This window comes from Bubalus kerabau, chromosome 3, assembly GCF_029407905.1.
Source record: "Bubalus kerabau isolate K-KA32 ecotype Philippines breed swamp buffalo chromosome 3, PCC_UOA_SB_1v2, whole genome shotgun sequence".
NCBI classification, from domain to species: domain Eukaryota; kingdom Metazoa; phylum Chordata; class Mammalia; order Artiodactyla; family Bovidae; genus Bubalus; species Bubalus kerabau.
Window position 1 is genome coordinate 157,051,071 of NC_073626.1, and position 22,821 is coordinate 157,073,891.

Genomic DNA, 22,821 nt, shown 5'->3' on the forward strand with positions numbered 1-22,821 from the left:
TGTATTTATGTCTATCCTAATCTTCCTCCCTGGTGTTCACATGTCCAGTCTCTACATCTGCATCTCTATTCTTGCCCTGGAAATGATTCATCTGAACTATTTTTCTAGATTCTACACATATATGTTAATGTATGATGCTTGTTTTTCTTTTTCTGACTTAATTCGCTCTGTATGACAAATTCTTGATGCCCTTAACATCTCCAATTTAAAGAAGCAGGAAGAAAACAAATATCTATAAAACAAAAGCAAAAGCAAGAGTGTAGGATTATTCTGTGAACAAATAAATACCCCAAGAATCATGAGAACAGTATTAGGCACTTTCTATGTGCCAGGCACTCTTCTAAGCCCTTCATATATATCAACTCATTTCATTCTCACAAAAACTTGGTACAGTAGTACTAAAGCTCTAGTTGTAAGTAACTAGTCCAGGTTACATGGTTAAGTAAGGGGGAGGGGGGCGAAGTTTCAAACTCAATGATGTTTCCCCAGAATCATCACTTTTACTCATTTTTCTAAGTCCTCAAAAGATGTCAGTGTGTCTTAGTCTAGTATGATAACCCAAGTCCATAATGATGGTTCCAAGTCTTCAAAAATATAAGTTCAATGCTAGAGGGTAAAATTGTGTAAGATAACTTCAAATAAGTGTCTAAAAATTGATTAAAAGCTGATGGGACTTCAAAGGGGCAGCATCTGTTATCTGAAAAATGAACTCATGTGTTGTTACTATCTTATGACCGTTCACTTTTTCCATCAGTTCTATTTAATACTTGAGATATAGCACATCATTAACTTAGACCTGACTCTTTACAGGGAATAGGTTAACACATTAGTATATTTCTGGAGTTACACCAGAAACATTTTTATTTGTGGGGTAACAAATTTCAATGCTATGTAATTTTTGGATCATGCAGCTCTTTTCAGATGTAAGATCAACAATAATGAAAAGTAGTACATTAGAATCACATGTAAAACATGTAAAAGACAATATGCCTCAAACTAAAAATAATTGGTCATTCTCCCCCCACTCCTGTATCATATTTGTAGAACTTTAGACAATAGTTATTAATTTCATCATTTTAACAGTTTGGCCAAGTGACTAAAAAAAATGATGTTCCTTACATTGTATTTCTTAAAAAATGAACTCCAATTACCTCACAATTGAGGTACAGTTAGTTTGTTACAGGTCATGATTTAATTGCATCAATCTAGAGTTTATTGCCCAATTATCTTGTTAGCATCCACAGTCTTTGGGCCACTGAAAGTCTAACTAAATAAACTATGCCATCATAAATCTTTTCTCAAGAAGGACAGATAGAGTTATTAAAAACACAAAAAAATAAAAAAGAAACCATGCAGGACATTGAATGTTACTTCTTAAGAAGTATCCAACATTGGCAATGGTTAAAAGGAAAGTCGTCACCTGTGAATTACAGTGAGCCCTCTTAACAAATATTTGGGCTTAACCCCAGAATGATTAAATCAGGAACTCAGGAAGTAGGCCTTAGAAACTGGTGTACTTAAAATTTCCCCAGTTAATTCTAACATACAGCAAGCTTGAGAATACTGATCTAAGCCAAGGGTTAGCAAACTGTGCTTATTGGCCTGGCCACTTTGAAAATAAAGTTTTATTGGAACCACAGTAACACCCATTCATACACATTGCTACACTGTCTACAGTTGCTTTGGGGCTGCAAGGGCAGAACTGAGTAGTTGAGATGGAGAATCTAAAAGCCCAAAATATTTACTATGTGACTGTTTAAGGAAGAAGTTTGCCAACCCCTGCTATATGCTAATGTAACATCACTGTTTTTGAGTGGTGTTACTTAAAAGTGCTAAATTTCCTCAAAAGAAAAGATAGAGTTTAGAAGTACATTATGTCTCTTCCCCCCTTAATTATCCTTTCAGAAAGTTACATACAATTTCCACTTATATCCTATTGGTTAGAACTTAGTCACATACTACTGCTTAGCAGCAAGAGAGGTTGGGAAATGTGGTCCTTATTATGATGGTCTTGCTCAGCTAAAATTCAAGTGTTCTATTTCTGTATGGGAAAAGAGGAATACAGGTATTGAATGCCTAAAAGAAATCTCCTTTATATCAATCTGTTTTCATATTTAAATATTTTACCCAAGATACCTAAGATCATGGCATCAGGTCCCATCACTTCACGGCAAATAGATGGGGAAACAATGGAAACAGTGAGAGACTATTTTTTTTGGGGGGGGGGGTGCTCCAAAATCACTGCAGATGGTGACTGCAGCCATGAAACTAAAAGATGCTTGCTCCTTGGAAGAAAAGCTATGATGAACCCAGACAGCATATTGAAAAGAACATTTTAAATAATGTTTAATATGTTTAAAATTTTTAAATTTACCAACATAGGTCTGTCTAGTCAAAGCTATGGTTTTTCCAGTGGTCATGTATGGATGTGAGAGTTGGACTCTAAAGAAAGCTGAGCACCGAAGAATTGATGCTTTTGAACTGTGGTGTTGGAGAAGACTCTTGAGAGTCCCTTGGACTGCAAGGAGATCCAACCAGTCCATCCTAAAGAAAATCAGTCCTGAATATTCATTGGAAGGAATGATGCTGAAACTCCAATACTTTGGCCACTCAATGCAAAGAATCTACTCATTGGAAAAGACCCTGATGTTGGGAAAGATTGAAGGCAGGAGGAGAAGGGGAAAACGGGATGAGATGGTTGCATGGCATTGCTGACACGATGGACATGATTTTAAGTAGGCTCCAGGAGCTGGTGATGGACAGGAGGCCTGGCGTGCTGCAGTCCATGGGGTCACAAAGAGTCGGACACTACTGAGCAACTGAACTGAACAGAACTGAACCAGAACAGAAAGAAATACTCTTTGGATCAGAAATCAACCAAGGACAGATTAAGAATGCCATTATCTCTTATGTTAAAACATTTGAAACTTCAGCTTTTGCATATGATATGCTCACTGACTTAGTTTCCAATGGAGAACAGAAAATACTTTTCATTTAGAAACCAGTCTATAATCATAAAGTTAGTGCTTGACTCAGATATCCAAAACTAACAGAACAGAGTCACCTAAATATTTGCTGTTATATCTCATGGCTGGGGTGAATCAATAATTTACATGCCAGATGGACAGTTAAGAGTGAAAGGGGTGCTCTTAATAGATGTACTTGGACAACTGGTATAATCTGGAAAACTGAGACAACAGTCACTTTAATTTTGATCAACAATTTGAGTGAGCATATTCTAATTTAGGATAAAGAGAAATAAAAGAAGAAAATCTCAGCATGGATTCTGATTTAATGATGCTAAATCATTGAGCCAGAGTAGTGGCTCAGTGGTAAAGAATCTACCTGTCAATACAGGAGACGCTGGAGACACGGGTGTGATCCCTGGGTCAGGAGGATCCCCTGAAGGAGGAAATGGCAGCCCACTCCAGTATTCTTGCCTGGATAATCCTATGGATGGAGGAGCCTAGGAGGCTACAGTCCCTAGGATTGCAGAGTTGGACATGACTGAGCATGCATGCACCTGAAGAAAGTAATATTATTCCTGGCACTGATGTAAATAAAATGCTGCCATTTTTAATTGCAAGAGATTACATTTTATTATTTTAAATTGTGGTAAATCTTTGGTGGTGGTGTTTTAGTTGCTAAGTTGTGTCCGACTCTTGCGACCCCATGGACTGTATAGCCTGCCAGACTCCTCTGTCCATGGGATTCTCCAGGCAAGAACACTAAAAATTGTGGGGCCAGACATACACTAGACAGTCCACAGATGACAAAAGTTTAAGAAATGCTAACTAGAAGAATTAATTTTGAGAGCATACAGACTTTTAATCACAATATGGGACATGTTACAAAAGGCATGAGGATAAGCCTTGGCAGTTCTAACTTTTAATATCTTAAAATCCACTATGTCTATCAGTCCTTTCACTCCATCTCTATTGCCATTATTCCAATTGAGTTCCTTGTCTCCAGTGCATTTGTCCCCCAAATCCATGTACCACCCTGTTCCCGGGGCAAGTCTCTAATGCACAAATATGGTCTTGTCGACTTCCTTTTAAAATCTTTCCACGATTCCTCATGCTCCTCATTGCCCTTCAGGGTCAAGTCCAGACAGGCCTACATAATTTGCAAGACCCATTACAGAATGAAAATGTAGAGTTCTCTAGTTAAAAAGGCAGGGAAAATAATGCCATTAAAGGTAATGGAATATAAATATTTTTCTTATTCTGTGCTGTGTCTTTCAATTTGTCACAATGTTTTTATTTACTATGTAAAGTGTGTTAGTTGCTCAGTCGTGACTCTTTGCCACCCTATGGACTGTATCCCACCAGGTTCCTCTGTCCATGGAATTCTCCAGGCAAGAATACTGGAGTGGGTAGCCATTCCCTTCTCCAGGGTATCTTCCTGACCCAGGGATGTCTTTCAAAATAAAGATAAATTAAAATCTTAAGTTACTAGAAGAAATTTTACTGCTCATGTTTATATAGCACACTGCCAGTTTTAAACATAAAAATAAGTGTCTAACTCAAATATGGAGCCACCAAAATTACACAATTTCTATTTTATAGCTTGTACATGCATTTGTAGAAATGTTGCACAAAACCAACTTAACTGTATTTTACTTCTTGACTCCTTTACTCTCTCACCTTCAGTCTTGGCAAAACCTTCCTCTAAGCTGCCTCATCATATCCACCTCATAGCACTCATTACACAAGGCTGTCAATATTGATATGGTTCATTTTTCCTTGCACCTGAACTGGGAGCCCTATGAAGTCAAAGAAAACTTTGTTCATCTTTGTTTCTTTAGTGTTGGGCAAAGAATAGATATTATCCTGTTTATTATTTGAATGTATAAATGACTAATAAATTAATGAATGACAAACCTCATTTCTCAATTTTCAATTCCCAAATTCCACAGATAGAGGTGTCAATTATGTTTTTCAAAGATTCCCAAGGCTAGATACGCTATAGGTGTTTTCTGTAGTCACATTTCTAATACTTTGCCAACTTGATCACTTTCTCTTACTGTTAAGTGTTTTTTCTGTTTGCTCACCACTCTTTCATGGACCTGTTTCACTTGCCTGTGGGGTGGGGCAAAGGTCCAGACAGACTAGGGTCTAGCCTAGTTCCAAGTCACTTTTCGAGAATATTCAGGTGAGTTACTTTGCATTAGCTACCTTTCTCCAAGAGTTACTGCAAGAATTATGTCCAAGTATGAACCTGGATGGGCTTCCTTGGTGGCTCAGACAGTAAAGATTCTGCCTAGAATGTAGGAGACCTGGAGAAGGAAATGGCAACACATTCCAGTATTCTTGCCTGGGAAATCTTGTGGTCAGAGGAGCCTGATGGGCTACATCCATAGGGTTGCAAAGAGTTGGACATGGCTGAGGCGCTAACACACTCTATGAACATGGGCAGAGGAGTCTGGCAAGCTACAGTCCAGTATGCATACATGCTCAGTCCTGTCTGACTCTGCCACTCCAAGGATTGTAGTAGCCCACGAGGCTACTCTGTCCATGGGATTTCCCAGGCAAAAATACTGGCGTGGGTTGCCATTTCCTTCTCCAGGGGCTTTTCCTGATCCAGGGATTGAATCCTTGTCTCTTGCATCTCCTGCATTGGCAGGTAGATTCTTTACCACTTGCGCCATCTGGGAAGCCCATAGTCCACATGGTCACAAAGAGTCAGACATGACTTGGCAACTAAACAACAACGTCAATGAACACATGATAAGGTGTCAAGAGTAAACTTTTAGGAGCACCTGATGGGAAGAGCTGACTCATTTGAAAGTCAGTTATTCTGCTCCATTCTCCTTCCCAGCCATATAAATCAAGTGTCTTCGACTTTTGAAAAATTAACTTCACACCATTTCGATTATACCAAAGACCTACATTTTCACCAGTGAAGAGAAATTCCAAGAGGATTTTCACTTTATGAAAAAAGGAAAAAAGTGAAAATAGCATTCACTGTTTCAGAGGCAACTCAAATCCTGAGAGAGGCACCACCAAGCTTCTTCCTCAGGAACTAAACTCAGCATTTCAGCATCAAACGGCCAGAACTATATCTGTGAGCATCTCTGCTTTATCTCCTGTAATAATAGTTCCCCCTTATCCTTGGAGTTATGTTCCAAAATCCTCAGTGGATGCCTGAAACCATGGATAGTACCAAACTTCCAAATATTATGATTTTCCCTATATATACATACTCATGATAGAGACTAATTTATAAATTAGGCACAGCAAGAGACTAGCAACAATAACTAATAATAAATAGATCAATTATAACAATATACTGTAGTAAAAATGATAAGAAAATGGGTTCTCTCTCAAAATATTCTATTGTACAAATTTAATGTCTTTTCTGCATATTTGTAAATTAATTTTATTGGAGTCTAGGTGATTTACAATGTTGTGTTAGTTTCTGTTGTACAGCAAAATGAGTTAGATATATATATATATCTCTCTCCACTCTTTTTTAGATTATTTTCCCATATAGTTCACTTCAGATTATTGAGTAGAGTTCCCTGTGCTATATAGTTCAGTTTAGTTCAGTTCCCTTGCTCAGTCGTGTCTGACTCTTTGTGACCCCAGGAATCACAGCACGCCAGGCCTCCCTGTCCATCACCAACTCCCAGAGTTTACCCAAACCATGTCCATTGAATCAGTGATGCCATCTAACCATCCCATCCTCTGTCATCCCCTTCTTCTCCTGCCCTCAAACTTTCCCAGCATCAGGGTCTTTTCCAATGAGTCAGCTCTTCCCATCAGGTGGCCTAAGTATTGGAGTTTCAGCTTCAGCATCAGTCCTTCCAATAAACACCCAGGACTGATCTCCTTTAGGATGGACTGCTTGGATCTCCTTGCAGTCCAAGGGACTCTCAAGAGTCTTCTCCAACACCACACTTCAAAAGCATCAATTCTTTGGTACTCAGCTTTCTTTATAGTCCAACTCTCACATCCATACATGACTACTGGAAAAACCATAGCCTTGACTAGATGGACCTTTGTTGACAAAGTAATGTCTCTGCTTTTTAATATGCTGTCTAGGTTGGTCATAACTTTCCTTCCAAGGAGTAAGTGTCTTTTAATTTCATGGCTGCAATTACCATCTGCAGTGATTTTGGAGCCCAAGAAAATGAAGTCAGCCACTGTTTAGACTGTTTCCCCATCTATTTCCCATGAAATGATGGGACCAGATGCCATGATCTTCGTTTTCTGAATGTTGAGCTTTAAGCCAACTTTTTCACTCTTCTCTTTCACCTTCATCAAGAGGCTCTTTATTTCCTCTTCACTTTCTGCCATAAGGGTGGTGTCATCTGCATGTCTGAGGTTACTGATATTTCTCCCGGCAAACTTGATTCCAGCTTGTGCTTCTTCCAGCCCAGCATTTCTCATGATTTGCTCTGCATATAAGTTAAACAAGCAGGGTGACAATATATAGCCTTGACGTATTCCTTTTCCTACTTGGAACCAGTCTGTTGTTCCATGTCCAGTTCTAAGTGTTGCTTCCTGACCTGCATATAGGTTTCTCAAGAGGCAGGTCAGATGGTCTGGTATTCCCATCTCTTTTAGAATTTTCCACAGTTTATTGTGATCCACACAGTCAAAGGTTTTGGCATAGTCAATAAAGCAGAAATAGATGTTTTTCTGGAACTCTCTTGCTTTTTTAATGATGCAGCAGATGTTGGCAATTTGATCTCTGGTTCCTCTGCCTTTTCTAAAACAGGCCTGAACATTTCGAAGTTCATGATTCACGTATTGCTGAAGCCTGGCTTGGAGAATTTTGAGCATTACTTTACTAGCGTGTGAGATGAGTGCAATTGTGCGGTAGTTTGAGCATTCTTTGGCATTGCCTTTCTTTGGGATTGGAATGAAAACTGACCTTTTCCAGTCCTGCTGCCACTGCTGAGTTTTCCAAATTTGCTGACATATTGAGTACAGCACTTTCACAGCATCATCTTTCAGGATCTGAAATAGCTCAAGTGGAATTCCATCACCTGCAGTAGCTTTGTTCATAGTGATGCTTTCTAAGGCCCACTTGACTTCACATTCCAGGATGTCCGGCTCTAGGTGAGTGTGAGTGAGTATACCATCATGTTTATCTGCTATATAGTAAGCTCTCAATAGTTGTCTGTCTTCTATATAATAGTCTGTGTGTGTCAATCCCAATCTCACAGTTTATCCTTCCCCCTTTTCCAGACCTTTGGTAACTGGAAGTTTGCTTTCTACATCTGTTACTATTTATGTTTTGTAAATAGGTTCATTTGTACCATTTTCCCCCCAGATTCCACACATAGGCAGTATCATATGATATTTTTCTTTCCCTGTCTGACTTGCTTCACTCAGTATGACAATCTCTAGGTCTTTTCATGTTGCTGCAGATGGCATTATTACTTTGTTTATGGCTGAGTAATAACCATTGTAAATATTAATGAGATACACAGCTTTAAATTATTATATCTTAATTCAAGAGAAGAGCATTAATCGCCCAAGATAACTTGAACTATGCCATTTAAAAATTTTTTATTTTTGTATGTGATGTTGGTTAGACAGCTTAATATACCACCCTAATATATGGAAATTATACACTTAAGTATATTGAATTTTATGTATATCTCCATATACCTGACAATATAAAGAATAATAAAGATATGCTATCATCATGTATCTTTCACTTCTAATTTCTATGCTTCTCTTGATTCCAACTCGCATACCTCTTCCTCCTCCTGGATCCTTTCACGGTGTTCTCTGAAATTCATACTCAGTGTCATTTTGCTGACACTCCATAACCAACTATCACAGACTGGGTGGTTTAAACAAGTTTATTTTCTCAGAGCTCTGAGGGTTGTAAGTACAAGATCAAGTTGTTGACAGATTTGGTTCATCCTGAGGCCTCTCTCCTTGGCCTGCAGATGGCTGCTTTCTCACTATGTCCACACAGGGCTTTTTCTCTGTTCAGGCTTCCCTGGTGTTTCTCTTATAACACTAGCAGTCAGGTTGAATTAGGGTCTCATCCTACTGGTCTCAGCATAATTTTATTACCTATCTGAAGATCCTATCTCCAGATACAATCACATGGGTTAGGGCCCATTTATATGACCTCATTTAAACTTATCACTTCTTCACGAACCCTGTCTCTAAGTACTTTTGTTGTTTAGTTGTGAGTCATACCTGACTCTTTATGACCCCATGGACTGCAGCACACCAGGCTTCCCTGTCCTTCACTATCTCCCAGACTTTTCTCAAATTCATGTCCATTGAGTTGGTGATGCCATCTAACCATCTCATCCTCTGTCTCCCCATTCTCTTGCTCTCAGTCTTTCCTGTATCAGGATCTTTTCCAATGAGCCAGCTCTCCACATCAGGTGGCCAAAGTACTGGAGTTTCAGCAATAGTCCTTTTAGTGAATATTCACTGTTGATTTCCTTTGTGACTCCATGGACTGTAGCCCACCAGGCTCCTCTGTCCATGGAATTCTCTAGGCAAGAATACTGGAGTGGGTAGCCATTCCCTTTTCCAGGAGATCTTCCCCATCTAGGGATGGAATTCAGGTCTCCTGCATCGCAGGCAGATTCTTTACTGTCTGAGCCACCAGAGAAGCCCAAAAGTACCTTTACATTCTGAGATGGGGGGATTGAGATTTCAACATATACGTTTGGGTGGGGGTACACAATACAGCCCGGAGAAGGCAATGGCACCCCACTCTAGTACTCTTTCCTGGAATATCCCATGGATGGAAGAGCCTGGTAGGCTGCAGTCCATGGGGTCGCCAAGAGTCAGACACGACTGAGTGACTTCACTTTCACTTTTCACTTTCATGCATTGGAGAAGGAAATGGCAACCCACTCCAGTGTTCTTGCCTGGAGAATCCCAGGGACGGAGGAGCCTGTTGGGCTGCCATCTATGGGGTCGCGCAGAGTCAAACACAACTGAAGCGACTTAGCAGCAGCAGCAGCAGTACACAATACAGCCCATAACACTCTCCTATTAACAACTCCCCCTTATTAAAACCCCCTGTTTTAACTAGCACCTGACTCACTTCAGCAAAATGCTTAGCATATCCTTTCCTCCCAACTGGGAAATTTTTTTCATCTTATTTTCATTTAGCTAACCCTTATTTATCCTTTAGGTCTTAACCTAAATATCTCAAATGTCACTTCCTTAGGGAGGCCACTCCTTAACCCTCAGATTAGGTTCCTTGGTTCCTGCTCACCAAAAGAAAGTGAAGTCGCTCAGTGTCTGACTCTTTGTGAACCCCATGGACTGTAGCCTACCAGGCTCCTCAGTCCATGGAGTTTTCCTGGTAAGAGTACTGGAGTGGGTTGCCATTTCCTCCTCCAGGGGATCTTCCCGACCCAGGGATTGAACCCAGGTCTCCCGCATTGCAGGCAGACACTTTACCGTCTGAACCACCAGGGTTCATCCTGCTCACCAAGACACCCTGCAATTCCTTTATTATGGGAAGGGATTTTTGGTCAGCTTTACTAATGTGCAATTGATACCCAATAAAGCTTGCCAAAGTTAAGGGTACAGTTCAAGTTTTGACAAATTATATGATAGAACCACCACCACAATCATGATATAACATTTTTGTTACCCTAAAAATAATCCCTTAAGCCCATTTGCAATCAATACTCTCTACCACAAGCAATCACTGGTCTATTTTCTATCACTATTGGTTTGCCTTTTCTAGAATTTCATATAAATGGGATCATACAGTATGTGGTCTTTTATGACTGCTTCCTTTCATTTACCATAATGCTTTTGACCAGTAGCCCACTGTTTTTTATCAGTGGAATTCCATCATATGGATATACCACAATTGGTTTAATCCATTTGAGAGTTAATAAACAGTCTTGGTTATTTTTTCCTCCAGCTTCTGACTATTATAAATAGCAAAGTTGGGTTTTTTCCAGTTTCTGGCTTTTATAAATAGCTACTATTAACATTCACATGCAATTCTACGCTGACATGATTTTATTTTCTTGGGTCATTACCTAAGAATGGAATGTTTGGGTCAACTAAGTCACTTCAGTCACATTCGACTCTCTGTGACCATTTGGACTATAGTCTACTAGACTCCTCAGTCCATGGGATTCTCCAGGCAAGAGTACTGGAGTGGGTTGCTATGCCCTCCTCCAGGGGATCTTCCCAACCCAGTGATCAAACTCATATCTCTTAGGCCTCCTGCATTGGCAGGCAGGTTCTTTATCACTAGTCCCACCTGGGAAGCCCCTAGGTCATATAATAGGTGTACATTTAACCTTTGTAATAAAGTGCCAAATGTTTTTTCAAAGTGTACAATTTCACTTTTCCATTTGAGGTGTTTCAGTGTTAACATTTACTTCATGTCCTCACCAAAACTAAACATTTTCAGTCATTAATTTTATTGATTCTAGTGGGTATTTTCAGAGAAGGCAATGGCACCCCACTCCAGTACTCTTGCCTGGAAAATCCCATGGACAGAGGAGCCTGGTAGGCTGCAGTCCATGGGGTCGCCAAGAGTCAGACACGACTGAGCGACTTCACTTTCACTTTTCACTTTCATGCATTGGAGAAGGAAATGGCAACCCACTCCAGTGTTCTTGCCTGGAGAATCCCAGGGACAGGGGAGCCTGGTGGGCTGCCGTCCACGGGGTCGCACAGAGTCAGACAGGACTAAAGTGACTTAGCAGCAGCAGCAGCAGTGGGTATTTTAGTGGTATTCATTGTGATTTTAATTTTCTTTTTCTTCATGACTAATGCTATTGAGTGTAATTCTCTCTTAAATACCTTTAAGTACTTGTAGAATGTCTGTCTTCTCTCCCTGCTAGACTGTAAAGTTCATGACAGAAAAAAATGGTTTATTTCTTTTGTCTTTTAAGTTTCAGGACATCTATGCTCTTTTTTCTTTAAAAATATTTTAATAGAATATTTCAAAAACACAGAAAAATTGTGAGTTACAAACACTGTGCATTCACAACACACATGTAAGAATTATCAAGCCAAGCTTTTTGTGTTTAATCTTTATCTCCTCCCAAATCACCCTGCCACCACACACACAGAGATTCATTTTCAAAAAGGTCTGATACTGTATATTTCTTGCTCACAGATTTATCTCTAGTGTTTAGCATGATGCCCAAAATGGAAGGCACTTAATATTTATTTGAATGGCTAGATATTATTTTTTTTTATTATTTAACTTATTTTATCTTATGGTCTTACCTCAAAGACAGACCATTACTTTGAGTCAGTTGATTAATTGAAATGAAATTTTTTTGGTAAATTTGAATAGAAATTTCATAAGTGATCTTTAAAAACTGTACCCATTCTCTCACTGTCAGAGGGATGATTAAAGCTCTGCTGCTGCTGCTAAGTCAGTCGTGTTCAGCTCTGTGCGACCTCATAGACAGCAACCCACCAGGCTCCCCCGTCCCTGGGATTCTCCAGGCAAGAACACTGGAGTGGGTTGCCATTTCCTTCTCCAATGATTAAAGCTCAGGAATATTGAAATTTCCCTAAGCTGATCAACATCCCTTGATTACTGGAGTCAAGATTTTTTGGCTGTGAAGGAGTATCTCTGGATAAATCAGCCATGAAAATGAATGGCCATTATGGTAGGTTTCTAGCTTTCAGAAGCTGTTTACTAAAGTCTGTGTTAGGTTGAATACTGAATAGTCCATCATACCGATAATGGGTTGAGAACAAAATTGACTCTGGTTCGATGTTGCTTTAATATATAAATTGTAAAACCGGCTGTGAGGATGGAATAAACAATCAGAATAGCCTGTAGCAGAAAAACATTCATAGACTGATGACTGGGCCAAAGTAAAGAAGATGTAAGTCAAATTTCTGCAGCTCACTTCCTTCTAAGGCATAATTCACAACATAATGCTTCAAAAAATATGTTCTTCTATTGGTTAAGAGATAAATAAGACTGCCTGAGAAGTAAGACACGTAAATACATCTCCCATATTGCCCCAGTTTGGTCCTGCAGTTAATCCTGAATCAAAATTCTTCTGAATGTTTTAGTGTTTTGAAAAAAAAAAAACACCTAAAAGAAAGGACGTGCTTTTGAAAACCTGAGTCCTTGTGTGATCGCCTCAGCTCTGTTTTCCCAAAGAGCCATCAGATGACTCAGAAAGATTACTGAGAGGTGATCTTGACTCCGTTTGTTTCTGTTTCCTGTGACTCAGCCAAGTTAAGGTGCACACACTAATTGCAATAGTTCTTTAATGCAGTTGGTTTTTCTATGCCATCCACTGTGGAATATGTGATGCAAAAATATCACATTTTAAAGCAGTAGTTTAACAATTTCTCGTACCCTTATGTTGTGGTTAGATGCCAATGGCTCCATGAAGGTTACAGTTTAAAATCACAATTATTTTAAAGTATATCTCTTTGGTATACCACCAGTAAATTGGATTATGTTTTCTGAGCCTCCCAAGAGCATTAGCCAAAGCATATCTAAAGCTTTTCCACTGTTATAAATCATCTTTATAGGCTCACAGATATTTTATAATAAAGGTTGGGATTTCCCTAATCTTTTTAATGTGAAATTCATGTTTCCTTCTCTCCATTAATCCTTATCCCATTTCTGTGACTCCACTCACACGTTAAATTTATCTAGGCTATCGGCCAAAGTGGAGTGCTTGTTTACTTTTTTCTTAAAGTCCACCTCTTCATCCAAATTACCTGCGGTAGATCAGGATTCTATTCTGACCTTGTTTCGAGAAAGCAGGGGACTCAGTTACTCTGGATTGTGTGTGTGCAACTGTTAGTTGCTCAGTCGTTCCGACTCTTTGCAACCCCATGACTGTAGCCCGCCAGGCTCCTCTGTCCATGCAATTCTCCAGGCAAGAATAATGGAGTGAGTTGCCATGCCCTCCTCCAGGGGATCTTCCTGACCCAGAGATGGAACCTAGGTCTCCTGCATTGTAGGCAGATTCTTTACCATCTGAGTCACCAGTAAATTTGTGTAGTGATAGGCTTACAGGTTAACCAGCTGTTTTGTTGGTGTTAACATAACTGGAAGCTTTTCTTTTCAGAAATGTATGTTAAAGATTGTGAGGAAAATAAGGAAAGACCTCTTTGTGTACTTGAAACTAACTGAGCTGTAACACTAGGGCACACTTTAAAAACTGCTCAATCATCAGTAATTTGTAGTTCTCAGTGTTGGGTGTGTTCCTACACAATTATAGAAAATCTTAAGAATAAAAAAAACAACTCCTATGTCAGTGTGTTTTAATTCTGAGCTCTATTTATTTGACTTTGTAGAAACACTTCCAACCCTACCTGCACGTGTGCTACGTTGCTTCCATCGCATCCGACTCTTTGTGACCCCATGGGCTGTAATCCACCAGGCCTTACGGAATTCTCCAGGCAAGAATGCGGGAATGGGTTACCATGCCGCATGGGATGGTATGGTAATCGTCCTGACCCAGAGATCCAACCCATGTCTCTTACGTATCCTACACTAGCAGACAAGTTCTTTACCACTAGCACCATGTGGGAAACCCTCTCCAACACTACCCCAAAGTAAAAGAAGTGGGAAAAATGAGAACTATGCCACTTGAATACAGCAGTCACCACTTATAGTTTATATGACATTTTGCCATTATTTTTGTAAAAGAAAGTTACCAAAAAGTAAGTGTAATTTTATTTAAATTTTTTTCTTTTGGCAAATAAATCTGTATTAATACATTGCAGATATTTTTCATAAGAGATTCACAGAGCAATTCTAATTAAACCTCTTGAATTCCTTTCAAGTAAATTTTAGAAGTCCCCTTTAAATGTACTTGGAAAGAGAAAAGGAACTTTATTGTGATGTACTATTCCAAGAAATAAAAAAAAAAACAATAGGATGTGATGAATTGAGAAACCATATCACACTCTTTCAATGGAATGTAGCAAAGATCAATTGACTAGTAAAAAATTAGGAAAAAAGAGCTTGAACATACACAAGGCATAATGGAAACCAATCAGATTAATTAGACATCAGTCTTATTATTACATTCCACAGCAAATGTAGAACTAAAAACAATAAGACACCTGTTTTGTTCAAACCAAAGCTGGATTTTACAGACATAGTTTGAGAGGCAGAGGGTAACATCAAATCATCTCTCTTCATTTGGCTTGACTCACTGGGGAAGCATCTAGATATTCTGAGGGTGGGACAATTCCACTCAGGAAAAAAGAGACAACTGAAAAGAGTTCAACAATGAAAACAAAACAGCAAAACAGAGATGTCTCCTTCTTCTGAATGCTTCTATTCCAAAATATTTTGAAAGCATATTTCTCTTTTCATAATTTTCCAGTTTTACTCAAAGTGAATATAAAACAAGCTTTAATGCAACATATTATTCAAGAACACTGTGTAAGCAAGGATTTATGAGTCCTCAAAATGACTTCCTTTATTGTACCCTCTTTTATATGAAAAAAAAGAAAAGAATTCTGAGAGTTGCAAAGGTTGTTTGAAATGACTTGTTTGTTAAGTCCCTTACTATAGGACCAGAGTCTAAACCCACCTATATGTTTATGAAAGACAAAGGCAAGCTTCAAAGTTTCCTCTAAGCACCAACACGAATGCAATTCTGGCTGCATTTAATTGGGGATTAATAGAGAATGCAGAAATTACAGCACATTATTAAGGAACCACTCCACCCCCTGAAAGATAAGGTGCTTTTCTGATGAAAATAAGCATAGTACATTGAAATTTTCTTTAAAAACAAAGCTCATCCTAATGAAAATAGAGAAATACCATTTAATTAATCCATTAATTTTTCAAGAATCAAGGCCTTTTTATTCATTATTCTAAAAGTCAAAATCTCCATTTCAATAGAGGGTTTTTAAGGGGAGGTGGAAGAAAGTTCTAATGAATATTTATATCTACTTCTATCTAAATTTGCTTGGTGACAGGACACAGAACATTTTTATATGCTTTTTAAACAGTGCATGGAACCTCATGTGAAAAATAGGATTGGCATCCCACTCATGCTGGGACTGGATATACTTTAACAGGCCATTTCAAAGATTTTATAAGAATCAAGCTTGTTCACAGTAACAAATCGTTTTCTTTCCCTCCAAGATGACACAGCAAAACCAGTAGTCATTTCATTGCAGACTAATTGAACCTAAGGTATTAGATTTAAGTCTGTGGAATGTTTGAATCAGCAGAATTCATGAAAAATCCAGCATCTGATCATTCCTCCTGTCCGTCAAAAGGCTTCCCTTGTGGCTCAGTGGATAAAGAACCCGCCTGCAATGCAAGGGACGAGGGTTCAATCCATGGATCAGGAAATTCCCCTGGAGAAGGAAATGACAATCCACTTCAGTATTCTTGCCTGGGAAATCCTGTGGGCAGAGGAGTTTGGCAGGATATAGTCCATATGGTTGCAAAAGAGTCAAACATGACTTAATGACTAAACCACCACCACCATCAAAAATCCAGTAAATATTTATTGAACACTAGTGTACGTGTGAGAGTTGGACCATAAAGAAGGCTGAGTGCCAAAGAATCGATGCTTTTGAACTGTGGTGCTGAAGAAGATTCTTGAGAGTCTCTTGGACAGCAAGGAAATCAAACCTGAATATTCATGGAAAGGACTAATGCTGAAGCTGAAGCTCCAATACTTTGGCCACATGTTGTGAAGATCTGACTCATTGGAAAAGATCCTGATGCTGGGAAAGATTGAAGGCAGAAGGAGAAGGGGGCAACTGAGGATGAGATGGTTGGAGGGCATCATCGACTCAATGGACATGAGTTTGAGCAAACTCTGGGAAAGACAGGGAAGCCTGGCATGCTGCAGTCCATGAAGTCACAAAGAGTCGGACATGACGGAGTGACTCAAGTGTACATGGATACTGGAGACACAGCAGTGAATGAATCCTCGGTTCTTCCCTCAACTTCCAGTCCCCTTTACCCCCTCTTTTGTCTTGTTCTTTAAGATCTAGGGAAGAATTCTGAAACCTGTTTTTGCAAGAATCTCAAGTGATGCTAACGGATCTAAAAACATAATCACCCAGGTGGTGTCAGTGGTAAAGAATTCACTTGCCAATACAGGAGACACAAGAGATGAGGGTTTGGTCCCTGGGTTGGGAAGATCCCCTGAAGAAGGAAATGGCAACCCACTTAGAAAGAAAACCCATGGTATTCTTGCCTGGAAAATTCAACAGACAGAGGAGCCTGGAGAGCTACAGTCCATGGGGTCACAAAAAGTTGGACACAACTGAGTGACTAAACAACAATCACCCATGTGGATGACGCATACACCTTTTAGTTTCCAGCTCAAGTAAAACTTATACAGAGAAACTTTCTAGACCTTCCTTCAAACACATAACTTAATAAATCTGTCAGAATTTCCTAAACTCCAGTATTTTGTAAAAATATTCCCCTCCATTTAATTTAATTTAAATTAAAGGAGAGACAATGACTGAGAAATGTTGGCGGTATATCCCCAGGGGTCAATAATAAAACCTCTGAAGGATCCTGATTGTTGTGCTAATTACCATCAAATTAGTTCCCGTTGTTCTTACAAGCAGCCAAACAACCAGAAACCAACAGAACCAAAGCTCTGTTGAAATTTTCTCTTCTTAGATTGGAGTTTCTTCCCTCAAGAACTTTCAATCACGGTGTAGGTATGGAGACATATTTCTCTGCTCTGTGAGAAAGAACAATGTGGGCATGACGATAAATTTGTTCACTTACCTGACAAATATTTATCAGGTGCCTGCAGTATACCAGGCAGTGTTCTAAGTGCTGGGGGAACTTTGATGTCTCCTAGGTTGAAACTTTGAGTCTAGAGTGGAAGTGAAGTCAGAGAATAAACAAGTAAGCAAGTGGGTGAATGAAGGTATTTCAGAGAATCAGACATAACATCAAGAAAAGAAAAGAAAAAAGGGTGAAATGGGGTAAAGTCAGCAGGCTCAGGGGATGGGGGAGTTCTTTAGCTCAAATGGTCAAAAAAGGCCACTTGAAGTGATGTGACACTAGCCTCAGAGCTAGAAGAAACTCTGAGGTGGAGACAACTTGACAAACTAGAGAAGTAAGAGAATGCTTCATCTGAGACCCACAGGGCCATTGAACTTGTGGAGACTATTTCCTCTTGGTCATGGAGGGATATGGGCAGGGTGAGGGGAGACCACAGTGCCAGATGTGGCTGCTTCAAGAGAAGCCAGAGATTTTGATTTCAAAGAAAATTGCTTTCAAAATATTGTCAAATAAAATTTAAAATATTTTGCCAATTAACACTATAAGTCCATGGGATCAGGGTAGAGGGCTGCGGGCTGCCTGTGCTTGGAATCTCTGCTGTACGTCTTTCTTTGGGTCTATATTACTTGCTGCTGCTGCTAAGTTGCTTCAGTCATGTCTAACTCTGTGCAACCCCATAGACGGCAGCCCACCAGGCCCCACCATCCCTGGGATTCTCCAGGCAAGAACACTGGAGTGGGTTGCCATTTCCTCCTCCAATGCATGAAAGTGAAAAGTGAAAGTGAAGTGACTCAGTCGTGTCGGACTCTTAGCGACCCCATGGACTGCAGCCTACCAGGCTCCTCAGTCCATGGGATTTTCCAGGCAGGAGTACTGGAGTGGGTTGCCATTGCCTTCTCCCTATATTACTTAGGGCTAATCTAATAAAAATGTAGCTCAGTGGCAGAGCACAGGTTTTGCATGTATGTGGCCCCAGGTTCAATCCCCAGCATCTCCAGTTTCTTACTCAGTATACCCACTTAGTGGCATTTTGGGGGCTTCCCTGGTGGCTTAGTCAGTAAACAATATGCCTTCAATGCAGAAGACCCAGGTTTGATCCCTGGGTCAGGAAGATCTCCTGGAGAAGGAAATGGCAACCCACTCCAGTATTCTTGCCTGGAGAATTCCACAGATAGAGGAGGCTGGTGGGCTACAGTCCATAGGGACTCAGGATTTGGACACAACAGTCACTAAACCACCAACACCAATCTAATAAAATAATCTGGTAAAAAATATTAATGGCAGATGAAGACATATCTTCTAGAGATGATATTTACAGTTTGGCTGGGATGTCCCTTAAAATGTGAGCTGTAAGACGTGGCTGGAAGGAGATTGTTGATCTAGAGTGGTCTGGCTCACTCTCTCTCAAGTCACAGCTATAGACCTCCACCCACTTTATCTCTTGTAATGCTCCTTCTACTTGTGGACACAAAAACAATGGGAACTAAACTGATGGTAATTAGCATGATAATTAAGATTGTTCAGAGTTTGTTTTTTTTTAAATGGATCACTGTAAGTATATTTCCAACTGTGTTAACTTCTCAGTCATCTCCTCCCTTATGGTTTAAATTAAAAGAAGTGGAAGGAAAGAAAATAAAAGTTGGACACAGGTTACCTGGTTTAATAAGGAAATATTATGCAGATATTGTCAATAATCCTTAATGAAACTAAATTAAAACATATGCTTTATAGCAAGAAGCAAATTATATTTAACTGTAGCATTTTCAGTTTTGCTTGGAATCATTTTCCATTGCCTCTTTTATCTGTCTAACTCCTTCATCATGTCTCAGCATAAATGTCAGACCTTGGCTCTGATTCTTGGAAAAAATCATGTCACGTAGTGTTAATGCCTACCCATTTCTAAGTAGAGCCTGTACTCTTCCCAACTTGAAGCACAGAAAATATCATAAGTAATTTTCTATTAGTTCTTTCTTTTAAACTATCTTTAAACTGAGAGCAATTTTAGGTTTAGAACAAGATTGAGAGGAATGAGACAGATTTCTCATGTGTTCTCTGCCCCCTAAATATGCACAGCCTCCCTTGTTAGCTACATCTTTCACTAGAGTGACACATCTATGTTTTTTAAATCAAGGTTGAATGCATGAGCATATCATCATCACCCAAAGTCTGTACTTTATCTTAGGGTTCACTCTTGGTTTTGTACATTCTATGGATCTGAACAAAAGTATAATAGTGTGTATTCATCATTATAGTATCACACCGAGTATATATTTTTATTGCCCTAAAAATCCTCTGTGCTCTGCCTAGTCATCGCTTCTCCTCTTCTAACCCCCTGGTAACCACTGATCTTTTTACGGTCTCCATAGATTTTCCCTTTTCAGGATGTCATGGAATTGGAATCATATAACATAATTTAGATTGGTTCCTTGCACTTAATAGTATGTATTTAAGCTTCCTCTATGTCTTTTCTTAGCTTGATAGTTCATTTCTTATTGCTGAATAACATTCCATTGTCTGGATATACTGTGTGGATCACAATAAACTGTGGAAAATTCTGAAATATCAAACCACCTGACTTGCCTCTTGAGAAATCTGTATGCAGGTCAGGAAGCAACAGTTAGAACTGGATATGGAACAACAGACTGGTTCCAAATAGAAAAGGAGTACATCAAGGCCCTTATATTGTCACCCTGCTTATTTAACTTATATGCAGAGTACAACATGAGAAATGCTGGGCTGGAGGAAGCACAAGCAGAATAAAGATTGCTGGGAGAAATATCTATAACCTCAGATATGCAGATGACACCACCCTTATGGCAGAAAGTGAAGAGGAACTAAAGAGCCTCTTGATGAAAGTGAAAGAGGAGAGTGAAGAAGTTGGCTTAAAGTTCAACATTCAGAAAACTAAGATCATGGCACCTGGTCCCATCACTTCATGGCAAATAGATGAGGAAACAGTGGCTGACTTTATTTTGGGGGGCTCCAAAATCGCTGCAGATGGTGATTGCAGCCATGAAATTAAAAGACACTTACTCCTTGGAATAAAGTTATGACCAATATAGATAGCATATTAAAAAGCAGAGACATTACTTTGCCAACAGAGGTCTGTCTAGTCAAAGTTATGGTTTTTGCAGTAGTCATGTATGGATGTGAGAGTTGGACTCTAAAGAAAGCTGAGCGCCAAAGAATTGATGCTTTTGAACTGTGGTGTTGGAAAAGACTCTTGAGAGTCCCTTGGACTGCAAAGAGATCCAGCCATTCCATCCTAAAGGAGACTAGTCCTGAGTGTTCATTGAAAGGACTGATGTTGAAGCTGAAACTCCAATACTTTGGCCACCTGATATGAAGAGCTGACTCATTGGAAAAGACCCTGATGCTGGGAAAGATTGAAGGCAGGAGGAAAAGGGGATGACAGAGGGTGAGATGGTGGGATGGCATCTCCAACTCAATGGACATGAGTGGGTGAACTCCAGGAGTTGCTGATGGACAGGGAGGACTGGTGTGCTGCTGTTCATGGGGTCACAAAGAGTCGGATGCGACTGAGCAGCTGAACTGAACTGAACCACAGTATATTTATCTGTTCATCTGCGAAAGGACATCTTGGTTCCTTACAAGTTTTGGCAATTATAAATAAAGTTTCTATAAATACCTATGTGCAGGTTTTTGTGTGGACATAGTTTTCAACTCTTTTTGGTGAATACTGAGGAGCACAGTTGATAGTGTAGTAAAAATATGTCTAGTTTTGTTTCTATTTGTTTTGTAAAGAAAAAAATTGACAGTCTTCCATGTATTTCCATAAGTAGGTATAGATTTTCTTCCATTATTTTCAGTTTTATAGCTACTGGATGACTTCTGAGACATTTGATCCAAGTTTTGTTTTTCTTTTAATTTTTAAACATGTCAGATCTAGAGAAATTGATGAAAATTATTTATATTCTAAAATATATTAAATAATGTCACCTTTCTTTGAAAAGCACTATAAAATAATTGAGTGAAAACTATCCAGGATAAACTAATTTATAGAACAAATTATTTACATTAGAAATATATTTAATAATTGAAATAATTACCCCATTTAGATTTTAGTTTATGATGACAGAGGAGAAAAAGGAAAGTGAAAAAAGAAAACAAAGAGGAAGAAAGGAAAAGAGTATCAGACATTTTTTTTGAGGAAACTTTCTGTTCACCAAGGACAGATAGCATTGGTTAAGGGCAATGGGATCTTCCATCACACTAATGACAGTGATGATAATGGTGATGATGAGGATAAGGATAAAAATCTGCCCTGTGGCTAGAAAGCTACCAAGTGAACCAATTCATTTTGAATGAAAATCTAGGACCACCTACTATGAGACTTAAACACAGGTATGAAAATCACCCTTAACTCGAAAGTCTCAAGTGGTTTTAGTTTCTTTTTCTAGTTAGTTGTTTTTTACTTTTCTATATTTTCATTGTCATTCTTGAGATCAGGAGAGGAGTTAGAACAATAATGACCTGAACGCAACCACTTCCAATTTTTTTTTTTTTTTTTTTTTAATTTTGAAAATCTTAGTGAATGTTAGTGCTCTGAAGAGGTTTAAATACATTATATTGATTCAGGGACAAAGTATCCTCTGCATAGACTTTCCTTTCCAAGAAACTGAAGAGAAATGTTTGTTTTTGAACAATGCCTTTTGACCTCTCTATCATACTGTCTATTTGGACATATAATAGGCTTCAAGCTGTTCTTTCTGCAAAATGAGCTTGTACTGAAGTTGCTGCTAAGTCACTTGAGTCGTGTTCAACTCTGTGCGATCCCATAGACGGCAGCCCACCAGGCTCCCATGTCCCTGGGATTCTCCAGGCAAGAACACTGGAGTGGGTTGCCATTTCCTTCTCCAGTGCATGAAAGTGAAAAGTGAAAGTGAAGTCGCTCAGTCGTGTCCGACTCCTAGCGACCCCACGGACTGCAGCCTACCAGGGTCTTCCGTCTATGGGATTTTCCAGGCAAGAGTACTGGAGTGGGGTGCCATTGGTTTAAAGAAGGACTTTGTACTGACTGTTTAGAGAAGCTGGAATCTGGATGGAAGCTGTGGGTGTGGACTTGCTTGTGGGGTGGAGCTGTCAGGAAGGTTTGGATCTTGCCTAAGGAAG